This window comes from Protopterus annectens, chromosome 2.part1 (assembly GCF_019279795.1).
Source record: "Protopterus annectens isolate FY-2018-M chromosome 2.part1, PAN1.0, whole genome shotgun sequence".
Classification (NCBI taxonomy): domain Eukaryota; kingdom Metazoa; phylum Chordata; order Ceratodontiformes; family Protopteridae; genus Protopterus; species Protopterus annectens.
Genome location: NC_056729.1, coordinates 466,966,045 through 466,982,932, shown reverse-complemented (window position 1 = coordinate 466,982,932; position 16,888 = coordinate 466,966,045). Strand labels below are relative to the sequence as shown.

Sequence of the window (16,888 nt, the reverse complement as noted above, 5' to 3'; positions counted from 1 at the left end):
AAAAAAGAAGCTTGGGGATTTCCTTCTTCTACCTCAGCATAGGCCTTTGGCTATACCTCCTGTACTAGACATTGTTGATGATGTGTTCTCGGAATCGAGTTTGGCCCCTGATTCCCTGCCTCCAGCTCCTAGTAAACCTGACAGATACTACAGGGTTCCTGAGTCCCACAAGTTCCTTTTCAAAAATCTTGTTACAGATCCAGAAACCATTTCTCAGGGGCCAAAGGGCATTAAGGCTTCTACTGCAAAAAATCCTACCCCTTCTGATAGAGGCTCCAGGGCACTGGATAGATGGGGTAAAAAGGTTTATACTTCTGCAACCTTGGCAATCCGAGCTTTAAACTGCCAATTTCATATGTTAAAATATCAACAGCATATTATTGGACTGCTTAAACATAAAATGATGTTGATTCCTGACTGTGTGGAAAATAAAGATTTACAGGATTTAATGCATTCTGCTGAACAAATTGGAAAACATACTTTGCAGTGTGGTTTTGATTCTTTAGAGGCCTCCTGCAGGACTGCTGTTACTGGGTCTGTGCTTAGAAGGCATGCTTGGCTTAAGGGGAGCAATCTTTGCTTGATCATGTTAAAGCTAAATTGTTGGATGCTCCTTTAAATCAGGACTGCCTGTTTGGCAATAAGGCTGAAGAAGTTCTAAAAAAGATGGAAGATAAAGCTAAATCTATGCAAATTGTTTCTTACAAGTGCAACCTCCAAGATTTAGTAGACACTGGCCTGCTAAGAATTGGTCCTTTCCAGCCCCTTCCAAGCCAAACCCAGACACAGCAAAAACCCCAGGTTTCAGTCCCAGGGGACTCTCAGAATTAAGCAGTGGGGGGCCTCCACTACCAAATCTGGAAATAACAAGACACCCCCCTATGGTAAACAGTCTCAATGACTTCCTTTTAAAATTATCAAGCACTTATCTTTTAACCGCCCCTTTGGGGGGAAGATTGCTCTTCATGCAAAGAACTGAGAACTCATAACCCAGGACAAATAGGTTTTAATTATAGTGTCCCAGGGATACAGATTTCATTTCCACACGTTGCCAACTCCAAAAGGGTGGCCAAACCTGCCCCTAAATTAGTGGGCAGAGGCTCAAAAACAAGTACTTTCCCTCTTAAGCATGTGGGGGCTATTCAGCTGGTACCAGAAGAGGAAAAGGGACAATGTTTCTATTCCAGGCTTTTTCTGGTACCCAGAAAAGACAAATCATGGCATCCAATCCTGGACCTGTCTAAACATCTTTCTGGAGATTCCAAAATTCAAGGTGCTGACTCTTCACCAGTTACTTCCTATGCTAGTCAAAGATGCCTGGTTGGCAACTCTAGATGTAAAATAAGCATACCTGCACATCCCAGTCAGGGAATCTTGCGGAAGATATCTACGCTTCAAAGCAGGGTACTTGCATTATCAGTTCTCTGCACTGCCCTTTGGCTTGTCTACTGCGCCCAGGGTATTCACAAAGTGCCTGGCTCCAGTTATTGCATTTTGCAGACAAAGAAATATTCAAATATATCCATACCTTGGACGATTGTCTAATTCAGGCAGAAAACCAGAGCATACTTCTAAATCATCTGGCGTTTATAAAAAGGGTTCTGACTTGTCTGGGTACACCATAAATGAAAAGAAATCACAACTGGTACCCTGTCAACAGATTACATTCCGGGTGCAAGCTTGAATACAACTGCACAGATGGCTTTCCTCATGCCAGAGAAGCAAATTCATTTGGTAACTTACTTCAAACAAGTGGCCACAAAAACCCTGCTATCTGCAAGACAAATACTGCAAGCCTTGGGGTTCATGGCCTCCTGCATTCTTCTAATTCCATATGCAAGACTGCATATGAGGAAACTACAGTGGTATCTAAAAAGTCTATGGAGTCAACATTGTCACAGCTTGGAAACAATGATTCCTATCATACCTTGCATACACCTGGAGTTCCTATGGTGGGCAGAGGCCTGCCACCAAAACAAGGGACTACCATTCACACTACCCCCTGCCACCCAAGCCCTAACTACAGATGCATCAGACTATGTATGGGGGGCTCACCTGGCAGGGAAGTACATTCAGGGCAAATGGAATCCAAATCAAATGCACCTACATATCAATCAAAAAGAAATGTTAGCTGTACAGAATGCTCTGACAGCCTTCAAGGACTACATTCTTCCAGGACAACTAATGGTAAAGACGGACAACACCACGGTTATGTTGTACATAAGCAGGGGGGTACACATTCCTACCCCCTCTGCAGACTAGCCGTGGCATTGTGGGACACAGCCTTGAGCTACCAAGTGCACCTACAAGCTCAATTCCTGCCAGGAAAATTGAATACACTTGCAGACAGACTAAGCAGAAACCTCTTGGACCCACACGAGTGGAAGCTGGAACCATGGATTTTCAACATGTTGACAAGCGAATGAGGGAGCCCAGACATGGATCTATTTGCCCCCCCCCCCGAACTACCAGTTGGGCAAGTTTTGCACAAGGACTCCCCACAAACAAGCCTGGAAAGTGGATACTCTGTCCTTCAGCTGGAAAAACCTATCAGTCTACGCCTTTCCCCCTCTGCCTCTGCTCTCCAAAGTTCTACTAAAAGTCAAACAGGACAAACCAAGGATGATTTTGATTGCTCCAGACTGGCCGCGCCAACACTGGTACCCCCTCCTGCGCAGTGTGCCGCAAATATCTTCATGGCACCTGCGTCAAACCCCTTCCCTGCTGTCTCAGCAGGAGAACCAAATTCTGCACCCTCAGCTTCAAACATTGAACCTTTCAGCCTGGCTAATCACTTAAATTCACCCTTATCATCCCTCAGCAAACCTGTGATAGATGTCATCTTGGAGGTGAGAAGACCTAGTACTAGAAAATCTTATGCTGACAAATGGAAAAGATTCTGTGCCTGAAACCAAACTTTAGGGATGAGCACAGCAGTGCCCAGTTTACCTCAGATTTTGCAGTACTTAACTGAGATGCTTCACAAGGGCCTGTCTTTTTCCTCCATTAAAATCCATGCCTCAGCTATTTCAGCTCACTGTAACACAGAACCACCCCTCTTCTCTCATCCTCTGCTCAAGCAGTATCTCAGAGGGGCAAAAAACTTGAGACCACCCAGGAGAGCTCCTACCCCTGCCTGGGACCTTAACTTGGTTTTGTAGAAACTCACTCTTCCTCCTTTCGAGCCACCTGCTACTGCAGACTTAAAATTTATTTCTTGGAAAACAGCCTTCCTTTTAACCATCACTTCAGTTAGAAGGATATTTGAATTACAGGGCCTTATGGCAGTTGAGCCTTTCATCATCTTTCATGCGGACAGGGTATTTCTCAGGACCAATCCATCCTTCATGCCCAAGGTGGTTTCCAGTGTGGCTCTTAATCAGTTCATTCATTTGCCAACCTTCTTTCCCAGTCCACAGAACAAAGGGGAACTGATTATGCATTCCTTGGATGTGCACAGACAACTTAGATTCTACTTGGACAGGACTAAATCTCGAAGAAAATCTGAACAGTAGCTGGTAGCATTTGCTGCAGGGGCAGAGGGGAAGGTTATTTCAAAACAAACAATTTCTAAATGGATAAGCCATTGCATTCATTTCTGCTATAAGCACCATGGAAAACCTATTCACCAGGGGATCAGATCTCACTCCACCAGGGCTGCATCTACTTCTGCAGCCTTTCTCAGAGGTGTTCCTACCAGGGATATCCTAGAAGCTGCTACCTGGAGTTCTGTACATACTTTCACCAAGCATGATAATTTACCAATTTTCTCTAAATCCAGAGGTGGCTTTGCCACTGCTGTCTTGCAGGGCCTTATAGCTGGCCCTAATGCTGTATAAACTCCTCCTCCCAACCATAGCTTTGGGAATCTACCCAAATGTAATGACTGCAACAGTGAAACATGAAGAACATAGTACAGTTGTGTACACTTACCATAAATGTAGATGTTCAAGTGTATGCACTGTTGCAGTCCTGGTTACACTCCCTCCAGCCCCCTAGTTTTTTATGGCTATACGTCTACTTTACTTTACAATGCTTAAAAGCCTTTTTGGTGTATTTGCTTTTGGTTGGAGGTATACTTTTATGTTTTTGTGTTTATTTGCTCCCCATTAGGGGGGCACCTGACATTTGGGGCAAGAAAAACTGATGTAATGGCGTCTGCTGCATGTTTTATACCCCTGACGACCTGACATCATGGAAGAAGGGACAGCAACCGGCGCAGGACCCAAGACTTTGTTAATCAGGCCGACTGAGGGCAACCTGCCAGCAGATTACCCCAAATGTAATGACTGCAACAGTGAATACACTCAAACATCTACATTTATGGTAAGTGTACACAACTGTACTTTGCATGTATTGGTAGCATTTCTAAATATATATTTTGAAACCCATTACTCCTACTACTGTTGGAACTGTCTGGGTATCCTTCCACACTGCCGTCATTTCTGCCTGCAAATCCTGGTATTTCATGACTTTGTGTCTCTGTGTACATAACTCACTGGGCGTAGCAATTTCAGTGATCAATGTCACTTTTGTCTTCTTGTAATGAACTACTGTATTGTTTTCTTGCGTCTAATTTTTTTTTAACTGTTGGTAATGGCTGATCCCATGTGATATAAACTTCATCATTTTATGTAATGCTTTGTGGTTCATGTTTCCACTGCTTTTCAACTACTTCAGTATTGTAATGTTTGCATAATCTCCAATGCAACAGTCTTGCCACATTATTATGCCTTTCGGTATACAGCTTTCTGCCATTCGTGTATAACCCTCAGCAACAACATGTGCAACTGTTTCCAGTTCTGTTTTACAAAACCCACATTTTTCTGTTTGTCGGACATTTTTAATGGACTTTAAACCAACGTGTATGTAGTCCACTATTCTATGCCACCAATATTAAGCTTTTGTCTTCTGGTTTAAATTCACCAGTCCTTAACCACTCCTGTATCAGATCATGTTCAACATGAGGTTGTTCCAGGAGTTTTCTGTACTTGCAACTATTTATGCCTTTTCCACATTTCTTGCCTTCTCATCTGATCCTTCACCTTATTTATTTATTTTTTTTTGTTTGGCACATTCAGTTGCCTGATTTTTGTCTGTTTCTGGTTTGAATTTCCTTTCCTACTTGACACTGACATGCTTCTGCTAAACTAAGCAGGGAAGTCATATTAGACTTGTTCTTCTTAATGATTTAAAACTTTTGCTATGTTTGGATCTTGTGAGGTCAGCAGATATGTATGCAGTCCTACAATTGTAGATCTATACATGGAGGCCCATACCGCCTTCAGAATGGGGAATGTATAATCCTAATATATACACTAGTTTTTCTAAATCATTTTATAAGTGTGAAGCATTTTTCTTGTCCAACTGATCCAATACCATTTGGGGCCATCCGATCACTCCAAAAATGTAAGCTAGATTAGGAAGAGCAAATTGGTTTATAGCTTGGACTTCATTCCTAGATGTCAGGGCCATTTTCAGTATTTAATTTAGTCTTCTAAAATATTAATTACAAAGTTTAACTCATATTTATTCATGTTTTATTGTCAGTCCTTCGTCAGTTCCCAAATATTTGTACACCTCCTCCTACTTGAGTTCCTCTGTAGCACATTCCTGTCCCAGACTAATATTTTCTTGGTGCTGCAGCTTTCCTGCTTTAAAGGTTGCTTTTGAACATTTCTCAAGATCAAATGACATTCTTATGTCATCTGAGAAAGTTTTAACCACTTGCATTTGTGCTTTCAGTTCCTCATCTGATGAACTACTCAGTTTTAAATCATCCACAAAAAGAAGATAAGTCTTTACGCTTTGTTGTTTTCTGGTAGCCAAATTATAACCATGACGTAATCTTTTAAGTAGACACCTCAATGGGTAAGGGCAAGACAAAAGAGCAGCAGTGACAGACTCACCCTGGAATATCCCCGTTTGAATTTTTATCTCTGGGATAATAATTTGTCCTTTATCATGGCTTAACTGTAAAGTGGTTTACCACTGTTTTATGGTCACTGTAATATAATTGATTAATGTAGGGTTGTTGGGTCTTTCGGCTTTTCCTGGTTAGGGGTCACCACAGCGGAACTCCGGTCCGCTAATAATTGGCAGTAGCTTTTTACGTGCAGAGTTGCAGGCCCTGACGCACAACCTTCAAAGAAGGTATGCCCATTCACGCATGTCTCCACACACAAGACGCTGTAGCTGAGAATCGAACAGGACAACGTCTTACTGTGAGGCAACAACGCTACCGCAGCACCACTAGTTTTGTATATTTGTAAGTATTTCTTTAACCCATGAATGTGGGATGCTGTCCGATACTTTAGTCTATCCATACCATACTTAGTCTTCCTCTTTACAATTCTCCATTATGACTTTAACAACAAATGATCCTTTTGTTCCATATGACTTACTTTTAAGAATTTCCTTATTCTATTGCCATGATTGAGTTTTCTTCTAAATGCCTATGTACTCTGTTGGCATCAATTCCAGTATATAGTGTATACATTGGCAGAGGCAAGTTATTGGTCGGTAGTTTTTAGGATAGCTTGTTCGTTCACTCTTAAGGAGGAGTACCCTTTTTTCTGCCGTTAACAAAGTTGATGTCTGTTTCGGATGCGCCTATAAATAGCTCTTACTCAGGGCTAAATCTTTATGTAAAGATGTTAATACTTTTATCCAGAAGTTAGCTAGTGCATCTGGGCCTGGGGTTTTCCACTTAGGAGCTTTTCTTAATTTTGTTTCAATTTCTCTGACTTTTAATTCATCCCATTTTCATATCCTATACATTTGAACTTTGAACTTCTTACTATTTTTTTACTACTTCAATCCATTTAGCATCTTTATGTTATATAGGGTCTTCATTTCTCCAAAGTGTGTCTGTTTCTTCTTTTTGGTGGGATTTCTATTCCATTTGCTTTGTTTCCGAATTCTGTACAATACTTTTTTGATCATCAATGAATTGCTTATTTTGTATTTTTTCCTTTATAATTATCTGCATATCTTCCACGTTTTTATGTTTGTGCTAATATCTTTAGTTTATTATTTGCAATAGTATATAGTCCTGGACTGTTCTGATACTGCGCATTGCTTTTCTTACTATCTGTTCCCTCTTCTTTACTCTTCTAACAGTGACACTTCTTGTCTTTATTGATTTATAGTTTTGTCTATTCGATACTTCCATGATAGCATTTGACTTCTTCCCTTCCTTTTCCTTATTACCCTATGCTTTTGTGTAAGACTTTATCTGTTATTAATTTAGCAATACAGTAATATATTCTGTTTACTTCCATTATATTACATGAATTCCTGTAAACCGTCTTGATTACCGTGTTCATTTTTTTTTTATCAAACTTCCAACCTTTTGGGTCTTGTTGACTTTCTGTAATCTAATTCTTTCAGTAATCTTAATATGTCTGTCCATATCTGTTAAAGCAAGCAACTCTTCCCTTAGATCATTTTCTTCTAAACTAAGGGCTCATTCTTTGTTCTCGGTTTCCTGCAAGTATTCTACAGAAAATTCCAGAATATCTTCCTGTGACATATATTCTCTTCATCTTCATCCTATGTCATCTGTTGCTCTTTTGTATGGGAACTCACTGTCTGTCACTGCACAACATTGACTGTGTCAGAGTTGCCACCATTTTCTTCTTTCCTTGCTGTGCAACTTCAGTTATTCTTTTGTAGTGGTTTCCTACTGAGGGCTCCAAAGTATCTTCATGTGTCAAATGATGAGGTGCTTCCCATTACACCAGTTTCTCTTTAATTTATGGAATCATTGTTCTGTTATGCTGCAATTTTACCAGAGTTGGATTTTCTACACTAAATCCTTCACTTCACAGGTAGTCCATAAACTCAGTTTGTTTCTTTAGCTTCATTACTTAATCCTGTTTTCTACTTACCCCTTTGTTTTCTTATTTTTTCTATTGTAAATATTTGCATATCCGGATGCCTATATTTCTCTTCAAAGATCTTTGGTGCTGCTTTTTTCTATCGATTTAGTTTTGCTTTCTCTTTTGCATAACTCTTGCACCATACTCAATCTCTCTTTCTTTACCACTTCCTTATTTCTTCTTCAGATGTCTCACGCTCCCCCTAGTTCTCCTTCACTTTGCAGATATTCCATAACTTTTGCTTCTTTTTGTTTATCTTCTGTTCTACATTCCCCTTTGTGATCTTATCTTTTGTATTGTGAAATTTTCCATGTCTGGGTTCCTTTGCCTTTATTCCTGTTCAAGTATCTTTGGAGCTGCTTTCTTGCATTGATTAGTTTGGCTTTCTTCTTTGCATAAATATTGCACCATATCAGATGTCTCTTTTTTTCCCATGTCCATGTTTCTTTTTTATATCTTTCAAAAATATCTAGCTTTTGTTCATTATATTTTTGCACTTCTTCAGTCACTTCTTTTTCCAAAAGGACCAAGGTTTCTTGGTCTGCATAATGTTTTACAAATTTGCATTTGAAGCGTTTGACAGTTTTTTTTCTAGTGCAAGTATTTTTCTTTCCTTTAATTTCTCTCAATCTTTTTGTATATCTTCTGTCTGGAAATTCTGGGCTTCTTGCATAATTGTGCCAATACATAATTTCTTTCTTATCCTCAATAGTCCACTCTATCATCATTATGGATATTTTTTTGGCCTGCGAGTATTTGGGGTTTTTGTGAACTACTACTTCTACAACAGGGGAGCCATCCTCCCCCTGAGACTGGCCTAACCACATTGCAGGAATGTTTGTGTTTGAGGATTCCACTCTGTCATTTTTTTTCCAATCCTGGCATCAGTGTGTCTTCCAGGATTGGAAACTTTTTTTCATCCTGGGACTGGTGCACCCAGCTGTCTTTTTTTAAATTTTGAACCTACTTCTCTCCATGATATATGTTATATAAAATGCAGTCATATCAGTGTCATCATGGTGAGATTTTGTAAAAATAAGGTCCACCTCATGAAGGTACTCACCAAGACTTGAGGATGAATTTGTTTCCAGTAATACTACTCTCCTTTGCTTGCTGAATTTCTCTCTCCATTTGGACCCCATATATCATATGTAGTTGCACTTAAGAATTCTACCTTTCAGCAGCTATGGTTTTGGTAAGTTTTCCAATTCCAGGAAATTATATCAGCTACTCTGATCTGGCAAAACACCACCTCACTTTTAGCTTGTTGATTGGCGCTTTAGCCTGCGGACCTGAATCAAGCAGTGAGCAGATTCCTAGACTGTCATTGATGACCTAAACAGGCAAGTTGAACCAATATTTGTATTAAACCCCTGCCTCATCATAGAAGGTGAACACAAGTACAAAGTAAGATGAGTAGTTTTTGCTGTCAGATATCTCAAGTATGCTCAACATATACACTAATCCTTAATGATGGTAAATGGGCTGTGTTTCATAATGTCTATTCCATTAAGTACACTTATTCATAGCATTGTTGATAAAACATTACTTCAGTGTGATGAAGGGTTTGTTTTACTATGTTATAGAGGATTGGGAGCTGGTCTGTGATGTTAACCAACTTGTAATGCGTACTGCCACAATTGTGGTAAGAAAATAGGAAAAAGACACGTTTAATTACCTTCCTGATGTCAGGGTCTCACACTAAAGAAACAGGAGTCGGTGTCAATCAGTAAAGAAACAAAAAGTGTGGCAGAGCTAAGTGTCTAACAGCTTTTAAACCCATTAGTTCCACAGAGAAGTATTCTGTTTCTATTTGCTGACTGTTTCAGTGCCAAGTGCTTTACTGGCTTTTAAAGGGTCTGAAAGCTAGTAAAAAAAAATCACACTTCTACACTTGTGACTTGTAGCAGATAAGGTTCCATGCACTACACGGAATTATGATTGGAACCTTAATTTTGTGTTTGAGGCATTGATCCAAGATTTACTGCCAGGCTTCACTCTGAATGTGATATTTTAGTATCTATGACATGAACACATAATAAGCTGCTTCTGATTGGAGACCCAATCTTATTCCTCTGTATTGTGTGTTTGAGACATGGATGCCAAGAAATTCACATCAAGATCAAGTTCTGAGAGTTGAATCTTGGCATCTGTATTGAGAACACATAATAAGAATTATGATCAGGGTGAGATTATGATCATTCTTTGTTGTGCCTAGAGCTTTATCTGCTCTAATTACTACTAGTAAGATAGAAGTGCCATTTCTCTGAATATTCCCTTTTCTCCTTGATATGGCAATCTCAGAGTTGATATATATAAGTTTGTGTGGGGGGGGGGGGGCTGCAGGGGTGCTTGCACGGCCTGCAAAAATAAGTTTTAAGAAGTGCAATTTTCGAGATTTGCTCTTCTGTGTTTTTGGTCTTTTATTCTCAGTTTATCAGCACTCAGTATTTTGCGGGACAACATTTCAATAGAGAACCGCTCCATTCACTACATATAATGTTCATAGGTTCATACTAAGCTAACTGCTCTTTGCGAGCCATTTTAAGCCTAGCCCAATTATCCCTTGTGAGACTCAAACCCTGCACCTTGTGTTTGTAAGGCAAACACCTTAACCATTAGGCCACCCTCCCAACTGTTTGTATGTAACAGATGTTTAATCTGTTTCATTCAATAGTACATAACATTGTAACTTTTCTTCTTCAACTGGATGATGGGATAGTTGTGATCTGTGCTGTATTCTGTGGAAACTGTCAGGTTTATGTTGTGAAGTACTTACAAGGAGTAGCATAAAATTATTTTTTCTATGTTGGTAGTAAACATGAAGTCTAATGATGCGTGGTTATTTAAATTAAAATTTTCAAGACAGTCAACTGTATTGAGGATTATGATCAGGTCTTTGGTCATAGCCAGTTTGTGTGTTTCAGATGCGGATGTCATGAACCTATGGAATTTGCCACGAGTGGAGTGGAGTGAAGTGAAGCGAAGCTCAAGGGGTGATTCTAAATCCATGGCGAGAACACATAATGAGAGCTATGATCTGAGAAACCCAATCATAATTCTTTTTAGTGCATGGGGCTTTATCTGTTCCATGTACTGCCATTTACAGAAAACCAGGTGTAGGAACACAAAGCATTAAATAAAACATTTAGTGCTGCCACATACAGTAGAAGAGATGTTCATTTTTATGTTTGACAGGAAAGTATGTAACAGCTTTTAAAACTGTTTTTAACTCTTCACCACTGTTGAGTGGTGACTGGCACTGGCCACTGTGATGCTCAAAAATGAGACTAGAGCTTAACTGTGCCAAGTGGCATTTAATAAAACTGTAAGTACCAGCGTTATGTCAGAGACTTAGTGTTAACTTTTCCCCAGATTTGGAGTGGAATCACAGCATTCCCAAGCACTGTATAATACTAGATGAATATATTGTAGTATGTATTGGAAACAGTGTTACTGAAATTTAGCCGTTGCCATTTTGTTTATTTTATTTAAACAGTAGGACTGTTTATTTATTTAATGTGGATTATACATTTAGATTACAGACAGAAGGGCAGAGTCAAATGAAGTAAAGTGAAGAGAAACCAGTATAATGTTTAAATGTGTATTGCAGACTCGGACAAAATTAGCAGTGAAGCTTCGTAATGTAGAAGGTGAGTAGGGAGAGAGTGAAAACAGAGATGCTGAAGGTATTTTTACATTTCATTTTCATGGAAGAGAATACAGACTGCTATACTTCAGAATCTGGGCACATGTGAAGATTTCCAAAGAGTGATATGATCTTACATTAAGAATGACTGTTGACTGTATAACTATTTATAGTTGAATCTAGATCAGAAGCTGTAGTTAGAAAAGATGATAATATGACATGTAAAATAATGCAGGATAACTATAAGAATCAATCAGAAAGGGTTAGAAAAGACTGGGAAATGAGAAGGCAAATGCAGTATACAAAGAAACAATGGGAGGATATCTGTATTGCTTCCAAGTGTGCAGCAAAATCTAGGAGTCTTTTCACGGGTTGACAACACTTGCTGGAGGTGTGATGGGAGAGAGTGGGGTACCTGGGAACATGTCTTTTGAGAATGTACCATGTTAATAGATTTTAAAAGTACCCTGCAGGGTACTTTGTCAGAAATGTTGGTAGAGCAAAAGTACATTACCAAGGAAATGATTCTTTTGAGCTGGTATATAGAACTGAATCACCTAGACACAGTAAGGCCCTACTAAGTTTAATGTTGTTGACGGCCAAAAAAGCAATTATTAGGAAATGAAAGTCAAAAGCAAAACCAACTGTAATAGAATTGTTGAATGTTGTAAAGAAAAAAAAATGCAGGTGGGATCTTTATAAAAGAGGAGTAAGCTACATAAAAAATAAATGGAATATGTGGGAATGATGTACAAGAATGTCTGCCAAACATGTACCATTTTCACAGAAAAGAGATTTTATGATACTATAGGGATATATTTTTGGTCATAAACATTCTTATTTTTGCGGAAAGTTAATGTATATGAAATGTCTGTGCTGTTAGCTAGTGTGTGTGATTTTAAACACAGACAAAATGTAAGCATTTTAATTTTGAACTTTGTGGTGTGATTTTTGAAAGCCGGAATATATACTTCAGATACTGATATTACAACAGTTTGTTCTGAGAATACATACCATTAAAGTGTGGAAAAAGATTTTTTTTTCTCATTCTGCTCATAAGTTTTTGCTTCTCTTGCCGTATGGCACCTTGATGTATGAGATAGCTTCTAATAGTGTCTTCTAGATATGGCAGCAAAGCATTATAGTTGACTAGAAACGAATGCTATCTTGGGGATGCAGTCAGTGGTGTTCATTTTAAAATCAAAGTAGTGTTTATTTAAGAACTTGTGTAACAGCTTCTCACTATCTGCATGCTGGTATCTGACTATTTCCAAGGCTTCAGTTTTCTATATCTGTCAACAAACATTTGTCTGTTTATCTCAGGCCACTGCCTTACCACTGTCAGTTTGACTGGATTCATTGGGTAAGAGTGGGAGCCCTTGAATGCTGTCTACAATTTCTTAACTATTTTTTTTACCTGCTTTCCCCTCCTATGATCACAATGCTCCATCCTGTTATTGGCCAGTTCTTTATTTCTTGTAGTGTCTGAGGAAACTGGGAAAGAAAGGCAAGAGTTGGAAATTATAGCTGTCGGCCATTGGGAATTATGAATTCTTATACTCCTAAATTTCTTCCCCTGTTGCCAGTAGGTATATTGTAGTGCCCACCATGCTGAGCCCGGAGCGGGGTACTTCTACATACCAGTTATTCTGTTAGAGTTCAGTGCACTGCTTGGCTTCCTCATGCCCTGCGAGTTGTGTGTTCATGCAGCGTTGAGGCCACTCCCTTAAACAGTGCTTCTGCACAGAGGCCAGCACTATTCATTCCCTAATCATGGGCAAGTCCTTACTGGCTGCTCTCTCCAGTCCCACCCTAGTTGGCTCCTGCAGCACTAGGGCCACTAGCCAAACCTGAGTTGTTTGGAGTATATTTAGGGCAAAAAACATCTATGCCACAACTCCAACTACAGTTTCAGTCTGCATTTCTTTGTGAAGAACTTGCTGATGATTCATTTTCTTTTCAAAATTAAATCATGATTTTGAACGTCACATTATTTTTCTGCTGTTTGCCACAAATGAAAAGCTTTTTTAATTAAAAAATGCTCCTGTCAGAGATCACAGTTTCTGCAGTCAGGATAGAAGGAGGAGGGCCCTAGAAATCATTATGTTGTCTCAGAAAGGCTTTAAAATGTTGGATCAATTACGTGATGGAGCAGAGCTCTTAGAAAGTGTATCCTGAACCTTTTGGAACTCAAAGGCAGTTTAAAAAAAACAGAATATAGGAATAAAAGAAAAATGTGCAACAGATGAGCAAAAGAAAGAAAAGTTCCTTCCTTTCACTACTGTACATTTCTTGGACAAACATGTCATCTAGAAAACAGAAGAGAAAGAAAAAAAGGCAAAAGAAAATTGCTCTCACAAATTTAAGTCGCTGAGACAAATGTCATCTAGATGAATGTCTGCTGCTGCTCCCTGATAAACAGTGGTGCTGGGGCATTATTTAGAGACATAAGCACCATCACAGGTGCAGTCCTTAATATTTTCATGTATTCAGTGCTAGGTTTATTAATTTTTTTCTGCTGTAGATTTTCATATTGCAGAACCTTCTGGTTAGTATTTTTTTACAATACTTTTGAAGCGGCCATCATTGGTGGTAATTCTTCAATTCACTGCACTGCAGTACCCAATTATATATCCTGCCTCTGTCATGTTACCTTCCCTGGTTCCCAAAACAATATACAATAGCTTTTCTAAAGGATGCAATAATCACTAAGTTATACTACAAATACATTAATATAGCAGAAGACATACACTGCAAACCAAGGGAAAGTTTATTAAAATTCATAAAAAAGCATTCCCTCAGTTCAGGAAGCTTTTCCAGCAATATTTTTAGTTAGTGTATGCCATCTTTAAGTTTTTATTTAACAGGCATCAGTTTACCAATGTGCCCCTCTCTCTGTGCTATAATCTGGCTTCTGTCCTAGCTCTGAGCCTTTTATCCCTTTTTTCTTTGTATGAAGGAAAAACTGGAGAAATTATTGTCTCATTTGTTGGTCTTGCATGTTACCACCAGTCAATGTGTTAGAATGTACAGTAAATCCGTGTAGCAGAGTATCAGTGGTTGGACTTGTAGGGTAAAATGGCTGTAACCATTCCATTCTCTTCCTTTTTGTGATAATTTCCTTCAGCAACTGGTGTCTGCAGGCCCTTCAGACTTGGGGTGTCTCAGGCTTCATCGGCGCCCTTAGCACCAGATTTTGACTATGGTTACAGTTTTTGTTCTCCAGTCTATGCCATCTCCATTGTCATGTGCACACATGATGATGCCAATTGAAAGAAGACCTGTGATCTCTGAAGTCCATCCTAGTATTGAATATATCTCTGTGGTAGATTCCTCTTCACCAGCTTTACTACATTCTATACTTTCTCTTTTCCAAGTGTTTTTGAACTCCTTTGATTTACACTGGACTACGGTGTTAAGCAGTACATTTCAAAGCCTTACCATGCCTTCTGTCTCCATGCTGTAATGTTTAAGCGCAACTCGACCCTTTTCAATAATCACCCATTTCTCCCTCTCCCCTGTCTTCTTTATCTTTAGTGGTACTCCATCTTACAATCAGACAGTATATTGCATGCATGTTGCATTTTTCTGTCTTTTAGTATTTATGCTGAACTTGTCTTATGACCAACTTCTCAATTACATCTTCATCAGTAATGGCATTCAGGAGGAGGCATCCTAATTAGACATGCATATCATGGGAAATGGATTCCAGAGAGGCTGAAGTCATTCTTTTGTTGTAGAGGGCACTCTTAGCCTACTGATCTTCCACATTACTGAATGTACTTCATCATAGGGACAATTGCCTTCAAATTATTTTCCTCTTCATCACCAGGACTGCTTTTATTTTTTGTTCTTCAGTCCCACTCTGACTTGACTTTATTATCCCAGCTCTGTGGCCCAGTAGTTCCCTTAGAGGTGAAAATTGAGTACTGTGAGAGTGAAGTTATCTGTCCTAAGAACTAAATTGTTTCCTTTAATTCTTCCATTTCTCATCTTAAACCCAGTGACATCTCTGGTTGAATGTGCAGTGGTTGCTGTACAAGACTGCCTGTCACATCAGTAAATGACATAAGCCTGGAAACACAAATGCCTGTACTGACTGTGGTCTCCATTGATGAGATGAAGTGGCAAATGCATTCTTTGGGATATGGCCTTACACCCACTATGAGAGAAGTCAACAGGCTCTGCTCCTGCATTCTTCTCCTGCAGTGCAGAATAGTTAATTGAATCTGGTTTGTCTGTGGGAAATTCAATGTTCTAGCCATCTGAGTATGCCAAAGATCCAGCAGGATTGTATGTTTTTGTGAGATGCCCCCCCCCCCCCCAAAATGCACAAAATAGCACTTTCTGAAATGAAATCAGAATGCCAGCAATGGTAAACCAGTCAGGTCTTCCACAGTACTGACTTTGACTGTTTTCCACAGACTATGACATTGCTAATATCAGTATCTGCATTTATTTAGGTGGTGTTGAGGGGTTTGTTCACCAGGCGTCGACAGTACTAAATGTTTATCACAAAACTAATTGAAGTACGATCATGGATTTTTTTATTATTATTTAATTTTTACTTATCGGTAAACTATTTTAGTGAACTGGTCACTTTTGGATTAATATCCACAACACTGGCTGCAAGAGCATTGTTAAATAGAACTTAGATGTGTACAGTTTTTAGTATAGCAAGTCAACCAGTATCTTTTTTGAAAGTGGGAGGAAACTGGAAAACACTGGGGAAAAAAATACACACATGCATATATAACGAGAGTATGCAAAACTCCACAAAAACGGAGACCAAAGGAAATTTAGCTGCCAGTGAATGTCAGTTGTTTGGCAAGAATTCAAAGGCTACAGTTGATCCTTAATTTGTTCTAAATCAAGTTGACAGTTAAGGCCATGACTATGGATTCATTTAAGTCTTTTTTTGTAAATTCACAACTGTCATCACTAGTGCCTACTGATAGTTTCTCTTTGCCTCATCAGAGTTTTCTTAACTTGATTTTTACATAACCCTTGTGTCGAGCACTTGCTGTTACATTGTTGCTAGGATATTTTACTTTTGTATGCTTCTCTCCAGGAGTGGCATTCTCTAAGTCCTAGATTGTTTCCAGGTGTAATGCAGGGACATGGAAATGGGACTTTATAGTCAGAGGTATATACATTTATTTGCAGAATTTAGTGAAGCTCTACATGGTATTGTAGTAAGTCAGAGATTTTGCTGTAACACCAAAGCATTTATTTTTATTAAGCAGGACAGTGGGTTCCTTAACACAGGAGTTTTCACTTTTATTTTTAATGTGTTCTTTTATAAAGCTGGATTCATCCTTTATTCTTGGTATGAAGCAGACACCCTCCATTTTCT

At 39.1% G+C, this 16,888-nt stretch overlaps 1 protein-coding gene across 2 annotated transcripts in view; it reads left to right on the top strand.

The window, feature by feature from the left end:
• The window catches only part of ANAPC10 (anaphase promoting complex subunit 10), a 501,794-nt gene that overhangs the window by 483,921 nt on the left and 985 nt on the right, over positions 1–16,888 (top strand). The window lies entirely within an intron of this gene.